The sequence below is a fragment of the Oreochromis aureus genome, linkage group 3 (genome assembly GCF_013358895.1).
Source record: "Oreochromis aureus strain Israel breed Guangdong linkage group 3, ZZ_aureus, whole genome shotgun sequence".
Lineage (NCBI taxonomy): Eukaryota > Metazoa > Chordata > Actinopteri > Cichliformes > Cichlidae > Oreochromis > Oreochromis aureus.
Genome location: NC_052944.1, coordinates 27420696 through 27432220, shown reverse-complemented (window position 1 = coordinate 27432220; position 11525 = coordinate 27420696).

Genomic DNA, 11525 nt, shown 5'->3' with positions numbered 1-11525 from the left:
TGACTGACGTTGGTCCATTCTTGAAAAATGAAAAATTAGAGGAGGTGGGTGATCAACATTCAAAAGGAAACCCTGAAAAGTTGATTTTGTTTATCTGGACGTAGCGTTTTCAGTGGGAGAAACATTTCGTCTCTCATCCAAGTGACTTCTTCAGTCTCAGCTGACTGCAGGTTTCCCCAACCTTATAAATCCCCATCTCGGTCATCACACACTCCTCCCTCTCCATCTCATCATCCAGGAACACAGCAGCCTCTGAGGGAAGACAACATGTCAGGTGACCGAGTGGGAAAAAAGCCAAACTGTGATGTTACAGTGCAGACTTTAAGAGACACACACATAAAAAATAAAACAACACAACAGATGATATGATAATCTTTGAATTATCATATCTATTTAAATGTCAAATATCCTGATGAGATTTTTTTTGTTATTGTTATAATTGCAGGGTAAAAATTTCACATATGGGACATTTCAATTTATAATGTGATGCACACCTTTAACTCTCTACTGCAGAAGACACAGCATCGCAGCTTTCCTTTAATTCAACATAAAGTAGCTTTGAAGCTGCTTATCGAAAAGCCCTTGGTCTAAAAATACCTAAAAATCTTCTGAACTTAACTAAGATTATTAACAGATTGCAATAATGAGGTAAAAAGGTAGGGCTTTTTCACCAGAAACACGTTGAATTTTTTATGTAATACTACTTATTTAAAGAGAAACAGATTTGAAAGTTTTGACACACGAATGTGGAAAATCTGGGTAACAAAATCCAAAGAAGTGGATCTGATCTGGATCTGAAACAATTTTCTGAGATTGCAACAAATCTACATAGTAAAATTCTGTCCCCTGCAGTAACGTTTGTAGTTAAATACTTTAAAGGGTAATTACACAAAGTACCTTTATGCCCTGAGGTTTCTACTTTAAATACAGGAAGAAGGTGCTGTGAGAGAAAACTGAGAATTTATGTTCATTTCCCAGCGAGCGGCTACTCTGTACAGATCGTTGTACATCTACAGCACCTCCATGGATTGAGAATACAAAGTCTACACGGCTACAGGAGTTTCTTTTTTTAGTTCAAACTTGTAACGTGCACCTGTTAGTTGGGGTTGGATCACGTCCAGCATAAACAAACCGCTCTGGAGTTTTGGAACTGTACCGAGACCACCTGCCAGAGCCTGGCCATGCCAATCAGAGTAAGACCACATAGGCATTGTTTTGGTCCACATCTGAGTACAATTACTGTTCACACCTGCACAAACCAACCATACCAAGGAGGAAAACCAACCCAAGTTGGATTTAAACAGAAAACATACTGCAGGTGTAAAAACAAACACCCCAATTCACAATTGGAGCAGTAGAACCATGCAAGCAGAGGAAGGTAGAAGTTTCGCATTATGACTGAACATTAATTTCACAGTACAGTACTACCTCTGCTGCAGAAGGGTACTTGAGTATGTTGTATCCTGTGTAAATCTGGCCTTGGGGCTGGGTAAAAAATGATTAATATTTATATTGGTTCTGTTCAGGTTTATTGTATGTCTTCACTGTTGATCTTGTGGTTTGTTTGTTTTTTAAATTATTGTCACACTGTTAAAATATTGTCTATAAGCTGATATATTTTTCTTAGCTGTGGGGATCAGGACCAGTTAAGTTTCACTGTTTATTCTTGTGTGCTGTGTGCAGCGAGGTTTAGTAGTTTAAACACTGAAATACTTTGTAGAATTTATTAAGATGTGACAAGTAGAATGAACTACTCTGTACCCTAGAACAGCAGGGCAAACAAGGAAATTTACCACATGAAGCCAACGGTGACCTATTTTCATATCTGGATGTGTCTGTGATTATGACATGTGAATGGAGGTTACAGGGACTTACAGGAAAGCAAAACAGAAAAAAAATCACCTCAGAGATTATTGTTTTCTTAGTAATGTGGTCTATGGAGACATAAGACAGAGGACTTATATGAAACATTCAATATTGTAGGTAAAATGCTATTATTGTTCTTTATAATCAAAGGGAGAGAAAACATCAAAATAAGAAGATGACCTTCTGAGGGATTTGATTATGGAATAGGTGGAAAAGAAGGTAAGGAATCCCAGTGTGCTAAAATTGTGTTATATGTAAAAACTGGGTGATAAGAGGCCAACAAACTAAATCTACGTCTATGCTTATGTGGGACAATGTAAGACATGAAACTAATGCTGAGAGATCAGTCAAAATAGTAGAAAAGTTTGTTCACAAAGTATGTGTCAGACGTTAGCGATTTACTGTGTGAAGGATAAATATATTTTATTTATATGCCATTTCTCTAATTATCTCAATGAATAAGTACTATAAACATAAAAGGAAGCTATTTTAGCTCATTTACTACTCATCTACTTAAAATGATTCTCATCTTTTAACTATTATTCAGGTGGTGTTCTGGACAATAATCATTCTGGGGTTTCAGCAGGAATCCATCCACTGAATTCCTGACTGGCGAAAATCTTGTCTTAAGCTTCATGTTTCTTGCAAACTTCACTGACTATACTTTGTCACTTCATAATCTACACCATGCAATAATGAAAAATACAGCAGTAGTTCCCAAGGTTTTACTATGGCTACACTTGTGTTTCTTTCTGGTAGTTCACCCACTGGATAAAAGCTAAATTTGAGTTTTTGTGCTAATGTTAATCCCAGTTGGGGTTCGGAGCCCTGCAGTTATTAACTTTCGGGCACTACCAGCATTTGTACTTGACAGCCCCACCACCAGCCAACCATCAGTCAGGTTGCCAAAAGTGTAACAGTGACCTTTACATTTTGTAATGCATGTTGATATATTTAAAATAGCTTAGACACTTGCATGATAATAGCACAGTGACACTGATAAAAAGTCTTTGAGTTTTTGATAGATATACAGTAATGTACATTTATTCTTGCACATTACATTACTGAAATCGAGTACTTTTTTCCACCCGATTTTTACTACTAATGTCTTGAAGGAGAAGCAGTTCAAACTGGAAGAAGAGTTTTACTGAGTAATGTGCACTCATTGGCCAGAGGCTCCAATCATGAGGGGGGGAAAAGAACACAACGTTCTTGAAAAGTAGTGACGAGGAGGAGGAGCTACTAAATATCAGGAAACTGATTACAGTACAATACAATGCAATACAACTTTATTTGTATAGCACATTTAAAACCAGCAGTACACCAAAGTGCTTTACAGTGATACAATAATTTAGAGCATATGGAGGACCAAAAGAGCCACGCGAATCGAAATAAAGATTTCTGTGCTTAAATAATGAATTGTAGAATAAATTCTGCATTTGTAAATCCATTTTTGAATTCCAATTTAATAAACTGCATTTCAAAATCCTTTTTCCAATTGCACTTTAATAAGCTGCATTTCAAAAACCTTTTCCCAATTGCACTTTAATAAACTGCATTTCAAAATCCATTTCCCTTTCCTGTTCGCTCAGGGATTAATTTCTGGATTAGCTGCTGGATTAACAACTTCATTTTAAAATCATGCAGCTATTCAAATTAGCCACACTGTGGGATGTAAGGAGCTCTCTGATTGGTTGGACAGACACAGGCTGTCTGCCAGCCTGGATTTTTCTAGCTCATAGCGTCGCCCTGCTACGAAGCGTGTGTGCTTGTACAAAGGCCGTTCAGCCTCGGGATTTAGGCTCGGCTCGACACGGATATGTGAAGAATGAAGGGGCCCTGCAGCGAAACGGAGAGCTAACCTCTGACTGAGTGCCTGTTTACGCAGTCTGACCACCTGTTGAAGGTAACGTGCTAACGTGGCTAACGCTAGCTTTACCGCACATAGCCCGTTATTTTAAGGTCATTTTAGCTTATAAAAGTTTTACGTCGCAGCTGTACGAGCTAGCTACGTGTTTTGTAAGCTGCTGTGCTCTTCACAAATAAAGCTGGAAGCAGCTCAGACTGTTAGAACCAGCACTGAGCCCTGTTACATTTATACAGTGTTAGAGCAATGGCTGCAACCTACAGCCTTTAAACTAGCGATTAAAATGCTGACAGTAAACTCGTCAGTCCAGATGTTATCACATTACTTTATGATACTTAGAGTTAAAACAACTGAGACAGGCTGATTAAAATAACAGCTGTCAGTTCTCTCATTCAATATATCAAGACTGGAGATCACACTACTGATTTCAGTTCATTTAATATGTGAGTGCACAGATTCATTCTCAACTGGACATAAATGATGATCAAAGGTTGTATATATGATGAATTCATCAAAGTCTGTTAATTGGCTCTTCCACAGTGTGTCTTTTTCCCCCTCTCTTCCTCCCTTAACCCTTCAACCCCTCCCTGAGCCTGGTTCTGCTAAAAGGTTTCATCCTGTTATAAAGGGAGTTTTTCCTTCCCACTCTCAGTCAGCACTGTCAGTGTTTGCTCATGGGGGGCTGCCTGATGTTTGGGTGTTTCTCTGTATATCTGTATTATTATTGTCTTTACCGTACAATGTAAAGTATCGACTTTTGTGATTTGCTGTTATATATAAATTGAATTAAATTAAATTAAATTAAACTGAATTGAATTGAAAATGAATTGAACAGTGAGTGCAGACAGCAGCTTGCTTTGCAACACGGCTGCTGTTTTGTGTTGAACAACATTTTGGCTCTCCTGATAAAAAGAATCTTCTTTTTCTTATTATTATCTTCTTATATAACTTACTATTAACTGAGCAGCCAATCAAATGGTCACTCTGTGGAAAAACTGGATAAGTAATTAGTTGCTCACCTACACAACATTAAACAGCACATAAATCTATCTTCAAACATCTCTGTGCTTAAATTCCTGAACTTAAATTTAAGCAAAACTGGCTGCTCATGACAGCACAAATTTGACTTGTGTTACTGCTTCTGCCACAGCGCAGTCTGAGTCCTTACTCAGCAGAGTGAGATGAAAATAAAAGAGATGGCGGATTTTCCCACCCCTTGTAGGTGGGACTGCTGAAGCACCTTTGAATGGGAAGGACATATTTAAAGAGGCACAGATTATTGCTGATGTTGAGACATATAATTTATGTGTGGTCACTTCTGGTCTTTCGGTCAACTTACACCAAAAATATCAGCGTTTCAGCAATGTTATTCTAAGCATATGTTGAAAAACCATTTAATTATTTCTTATTACATAATAAACTAAGCTTACTTGAATTGGAATCAAAGTTTGTAGATTACCACTTGAAACTACATATGAGAATGTGTAAGAACACTGTGGAAGATCAAGGGAAAATCTGTAAGTGTAATGTGAAAATTACAGTTTTTCCCAATTGCTTACACACATTTCCTGAAAGCATGCCTCTTATTGTCAGAACTCTACACACAAATAAAAAAACACACACACACACACAACGGGCAAATCCCTTCAATTCTCCTGCAAAATGAAACTCTACATTCAAAACAATATAATTTCTTGTCAAAAATGCATCTTTTTTTTCAAATGACTGTCATGGTCTGCCACGCAGACCGCGGGGATGAGGGAAGTAGGACCCAAAACGCGGGACTCTGCGATGCCACGGTGCACTTTATTTACAGTGAATAGACAGGTAAATCCAACAATTAACTCAGAGATGCAATTTGCCAATGGTGCTCGTCCCTTGCTCCCAGTGCGTCCTGTGCAGTAGCTCCCCTAGTGTGTGTGCTCCCCAACTCGCTTCTTCGCTCGACTTTCCTGGAGGAAGAAGGACAATCTACAATTAGCCACACATGCTAGCCAAATACCAAGCTCACACGTCTAGCACAGACTATACCAGTCAGGAGTAATAATCCCACGTTGACTGTCGCCGCGAGTCCAGGTTAAATACCTCTCTCCAGCCGGGAGGGATGATTACCAACAGCTGGTCAGGTAATCAGCTGCAGGAGGGCCGGTAACAGCGAAGAGGGACTCCCAATGACGACAGTCGCCAGGACACGCCTCTCCCACGGCGTGCACTTCTGTAAACAGCCCGAGGACCGGAGAGAGAGAGGGAGACGCAAACCCACACGCAAACACACACTACACATTCAACTGTGGACCGAACAATAGACGACACAGCCCCTAAATCATAATAATAATAACAACAACAGTCCATAACTGCTCACGGACCCCCGAGTCCTCCAGAGCCGGGTCCGTGACAATGACACACACAAACCATCACATGAATAGACATTTATCAGAACCAGTTGAACACTGATGTGCTAGATGTAAAACACTATAACCACTTCTTCTCCAGTCATCATAATGACTTAATGTAAACTTTTTTTGTTCAGTGTTACACTTACTAGAGACAGTACAAAGGCCTCCATGAGTGCATTGTAAAAGATTTCCGAATGTCTGTATACAAAACACAAAAATACATGGTACCAAATATATTTTACTGTATTTTCCAACAAAAACAATGTACACAGTGTTCATCCCAACCAACTCAAAGTTGCACATATTGTGCTCTACATGTACAAACAACAGAAGAATTTACTGAATACAGTTACAGTCAAAACAAAACAAAAAAAACAATGATGCTGAAGCCTCTCTTCTGTTTCGGTCTGGGCACAGCACCTCATCCACATCACAAGCAATGTTTTCCCTGGCCGATCAGCAGGGCAAATATTGCTTAGCATGGTGAATCCACCCATGAATACCATAAGCTGCTATATCTCCACATGCATCTTTCATAGCTTGGAGAAGGGGTATACGTGTGTGGATTTCGGTCATATACTTTCCCTCTCCAGGCATGAAAAAGATTCCTTAATGGGACTGAGTAATGGAGAATATGGAGGGAGATAAACAACTAAAGAGCGTGGGTGGACAGTGAACCAGTTACGGACTCTGAAACACAAATGATACGTAATACAGACTTGGAGTGGTCACTATTGTGAAGCATAATCAGAGTATGATTACTGTAATTTATACAGTGTTGAGAGTATGCATCAGCTGTGGGACTGTATGGGACTTATTTGCACAAATATCGCATCAATTTCAAAATACTCTTGTACACATTTAAGGCTATTCATCATCTCTCTCCTCCATATCTCTCTGATCTGGTTACAGTTTTTTCTGAATGCTTACAGTTTTTTCTGATGGCTTGAGCACATTCTTTTTGTAACTATTGGCTATTTTTGCAAAACTCTACACACAAATAAGAAAACTCTTCACCCAATCAGCAAAACATTGTAGTTTTCTTGTAAAAGCGAATAACCTTTGCTTAACTCACCACACCTTTGTAAAAATGGTATTTTTGTATCAGACAGTAAACACAAGCCATCAAATTAATAAGCACACAATGCACCAACTACACACTGATGGTATGAATGAAAAACACATCTGGCTTTTGCTTTCTCTGTGCACAAGGTAGGCTATGTCAGTTTGAGCTCATACTTTTGTCATAGGTCCGTAAACATAGAGGGATCCAAACTTCAAGTACTGGGGTCCGTTCTTCGTACCTCGCTAAGTAAGTTAGCCGGATTTGATTGTTGACGATTTCGCGTGATCTTGGATTGTTCGGTTCTCCGAAGCTCATCCGGGACTTGCTGTCATAGCAACAGATCCGTAAGCGTAAACCTGCTTGGGAGCAGGCTTACTTTATGTAAACAGGATTAGATCGCGGCCACTCAGGTATGTACACTTCATTTATACGAAAGCAACAGCGATATTTCTCCACTGTTTTTCCATAAATAAATATTGTCAATGTAACTAAAGATAATGCAGTATTTGATTCTTTTATTGATTTCATACAGATACATACAGGTCATTTCCGAAAAAAAGGGAAATGTACTATTAATCATGTAGTAGATTATGTCAGATGTAATTCATATTTTAGAGTAGTAATAGTAAATTACTTCGTGTAATCAAGATGAGAGACCACGGCTATAAAAGCGAAGGTGGATTTGGGAAGTCTGTCGCAGCCATGTCCTGTCCGTTTGTACGCGAGCAACCCATTGCGGAAGGTGCAAGATTGATAAGGAGAGTTTTCAGAATTCAGCGGATATTGCGGGATAGACAGGATCCTTTAGCTCAGCGCGACAGTGTGCTCATAGAGAGATATCGATTTTCCCGTGAGGGTATTATTTACTTAACACTCTCTCTCTCTCTCTCTCTCTCTCTCTCACACTCTCTCTCTCTCTCTCTATATGTATATATATATATATATATATATGTATATATATATATCTCCCAACTTATTGTGCATGCTTCAGTCACCTCTTGCATGGGAACAGGTAAAAGTGATGGAGTGTTATGTAAAAAACTACACACAAAAACCCACAATGTCAATAAATGTCACAGTACAAAAAGTCGGGTGTGACGAGGGGTGCAGGACCACCACCTGTCTTTATTTGCTCTGCCCTTTTCTTGGTTGCTGTTATAAACAAACAAACAGATTATTTCAGGGTCTCTTTTCAAGAGACTAAAAGCAATATAAGTGATAAATATTACCATTCTGTGGAATATTCTTATATTTCACTTTTACTTGTTCCCCACGAGAGGTGCCACACCACATCAAGAACTCCACCGACTTCACCGACAAGGTCCAGAAACTTACCCTGGATCCAGATGAAACCATGGTGTCCTTTGATGTAGTCTCTCTTCACTTGCATACCCACCACGGAAGCAGTGGAGACTGTCAGAAAACGATTACAAGAAGACAGCTCCTTGGAAGACAGGACCAACTTCACACCCGATCAGATTTGCACACTGTTAGACCTCTGCCTTACCACAACATACTTCAAATACAACGAAGGCTTCTACAGACAAAAACATGGCTGTGCCATGGGCTCCCCTGTGTCACCTATTGTAGCCAACCTTTACATGGAGGAAGTGGAAAGAAAGGCTCTTGGCTCTTTTAAAGGGAGAGTACCCAGCCACTGGTACAGATATGTGGACGACACCTGGGTCAAAATCAAGACACAAGAAGTGGAATCCTTCACTGCGCACATTAACGCCGTGGATAAAAACATCAAGTTCACCAGGGAAGACACTAAGGATAACTGTTTGCCTTTCCTGGACTGCGTTGTGCACATTGAAGAGAATGGCAACCTCAACACTGAAGTTTACGGAAGCCCACACACACGGACCAGTACCTCCTCTTTGACTCCCATCACCCTCTGGAACACAAACTTGGAGTAATTAGGACCCTACACCACCGGGCAGAACTTGTTCCCTCTAAGCCTGAAGGGAAAAAGAAGGAACACACACATGTAAAGGAAGCACTGAAAACATGTGGTTATCCTAACTGGGCGTTCATAAAGTCAGCAAAGAGGCACAGAAAAGAAGATCAGACACCAGCGAGGGAGGATAAGAAAGACAGACGCAACAACATTGTCATCCCTATGTAGCGGTGTATCAGAGAAACTCAGGAGAGTTTTCTCCAAGCACGACATCCCAGTGTACTTCAGACCCAGCAACACACTCAGACACAAACTGGTTCACCCGAAAGACAAAACTCCAAAACACAGACTGAACAACGTGGTGTATGCTGTACAGTGCAGTGAGGAATGCCCAGACCTCTACATTGGAGAGACCAAACAGCCACTTCACAAGCGCATGGCACAACATAGAAGAGCCACCTCCACAGGACAAGACTCAGCAGTCCACCTGCATCTTAAGGATAAAGGTCACTCTTTCGAGGATGCCAATGTTCACATATTGGACAGAGAGGACAGATGGTTTGAAAGAGGAGTGAAAGAGGCCATCTATGTCCACTGTGAGCGACCATCTTTGAACAGAGGCGGTGGTTTACGACACCAACTGTCTGCCATCTATAATCCAGTTTTGAGTTCCCTCCCCAGACGCCTTAACGCCCACTCACATCCTGGGCCATCTGACCTCAGGAAATCACATGATAGGGTGGGGCCAGGTTTCACAATGAGCTCACCCGAAACCCTGGCTGATTAGGTCCCACACCCGCTTTCACACCTTGGCGCATGTGATTAGAGGATCACCAGGGGGTCCTTTGTCCCTCCTTGGGGGGATACTCCCACTGGGTTTAAATCTGGGACTCTCGGCCATTTGACCTTAGAACTGAAGAAGTTTCTCGGATGAGAGGTGAAACGTCTTCAAGCAACTTAAAGAAGTCCAGACGCTTTTCTTTGCAAACTCCTTTGACTACGATGACCTGGATGACTGAGAACCTTCACAGACTTATGATGCTTGCTACAGTGTAGCGGCTCAAGTTCGGCTGAACCCGTTGGCCAGCTTCCCTCAGGGTCACTCCATGGTTGATTACATGGTCCACTGTTGTAGCTCTGATGTCATCAGCAATTCTATTTCTTACTCTTCTTACCCTTCCTCTCCCCCCTCCTCGTCCTCCTCTTGCTCCTCCTTGTCCTTGCCGTCCTCTTCGTCCTACTTCTTCACCTCCACGTCCTCTTCCTCGGCCTCCTCTACTTCTCACTCTTCCTGCTCCCTCCACTGTACTCCACACACAGAGCTTACCTGTATTATAGTGCTTAGGCTGATTGCAAAGTGAACTAATTATCTAAAAAAGTTTTCACATGTGACAGTGTGCCAGACAGTTGGCAAAATAGTGTAAATAATGGCCATAAATGTGTATAGTTTTGCTAGGAGTGTGTTGATCCTTTGCAAATTGAGTGTAAAGGAGTGAGTTGTGTTTACAGTTCTGCAAAAAGAGTGCTGTGCAGTGGATTGTAGCTACAGGTTTGCAAAGTGTGTGTTACAAAATGGCAAACTGAGTGCAAAGCAGTGTTTGTGCTTTTAGTTTTGCAAACTCAGTGAGTGATTTTGCTATAAGTGATAATAGTTTTAGAAATTGTGCTATAAGAATCACAGTTAGGGTTTAACCCTTAAGGACCCACAGTGACACAGGTGTCACCGCACCTTTACACATTGAGGACAGTTTCTGTTAATGTTTCAAGATTGACTCTCCCATAGTTTTTATGACGGTAAAAATGGGTCTGGGCTCTTAAGGGTTAAGCATTCAGAAAAAACTGTAAACCTATTCACATTTGGCTGTACTCTGTGCCCAGCCTCCCTCATTGGTAGGCCATGGTTGACCACGTGGTCAACCAAAGTGGCTCTGATCTGATCAGAGATTACATTCCTTGGCCCTCATCGTCCTCGTCCTCCGCGCCCTCCTGCTCTTACTCTCACTCCTCTGGCTCTGCCTCTGTTTCCAATGTTGGCATCCATTGCTCCAAAACAGAAGAGCTCACCTGTTGCCCTTTTATAAGGCTCTTATTTCTTAATTGCAATTATGTGTAAAAGGTGTTTACCCATGCGATCAGTTAGTATGCAAAGTAGGGCAACTGAGTTTACAATTTTGAATGACAGTGTGTTTCTTGTGCAAACAAGAGATTTTCTTCATGAAAATTGTGCCAAATGCAGAGAATTGTGTGTAGTGTTTTGAAAAAAGTGTGTTTTAAAACAGTTTGAGTGTAAAGCAGGAATTGTGCTTGTAGTTTAGCAGGACTGGTTCAGGGGGTTGATTCATCAGTTACATGTTGTAGACATTGTGTCTGAAGTCCAAGGAATTGTGTGTAAACAACTGGGAAAAACTGTAAAACTTTTGATGACTTATA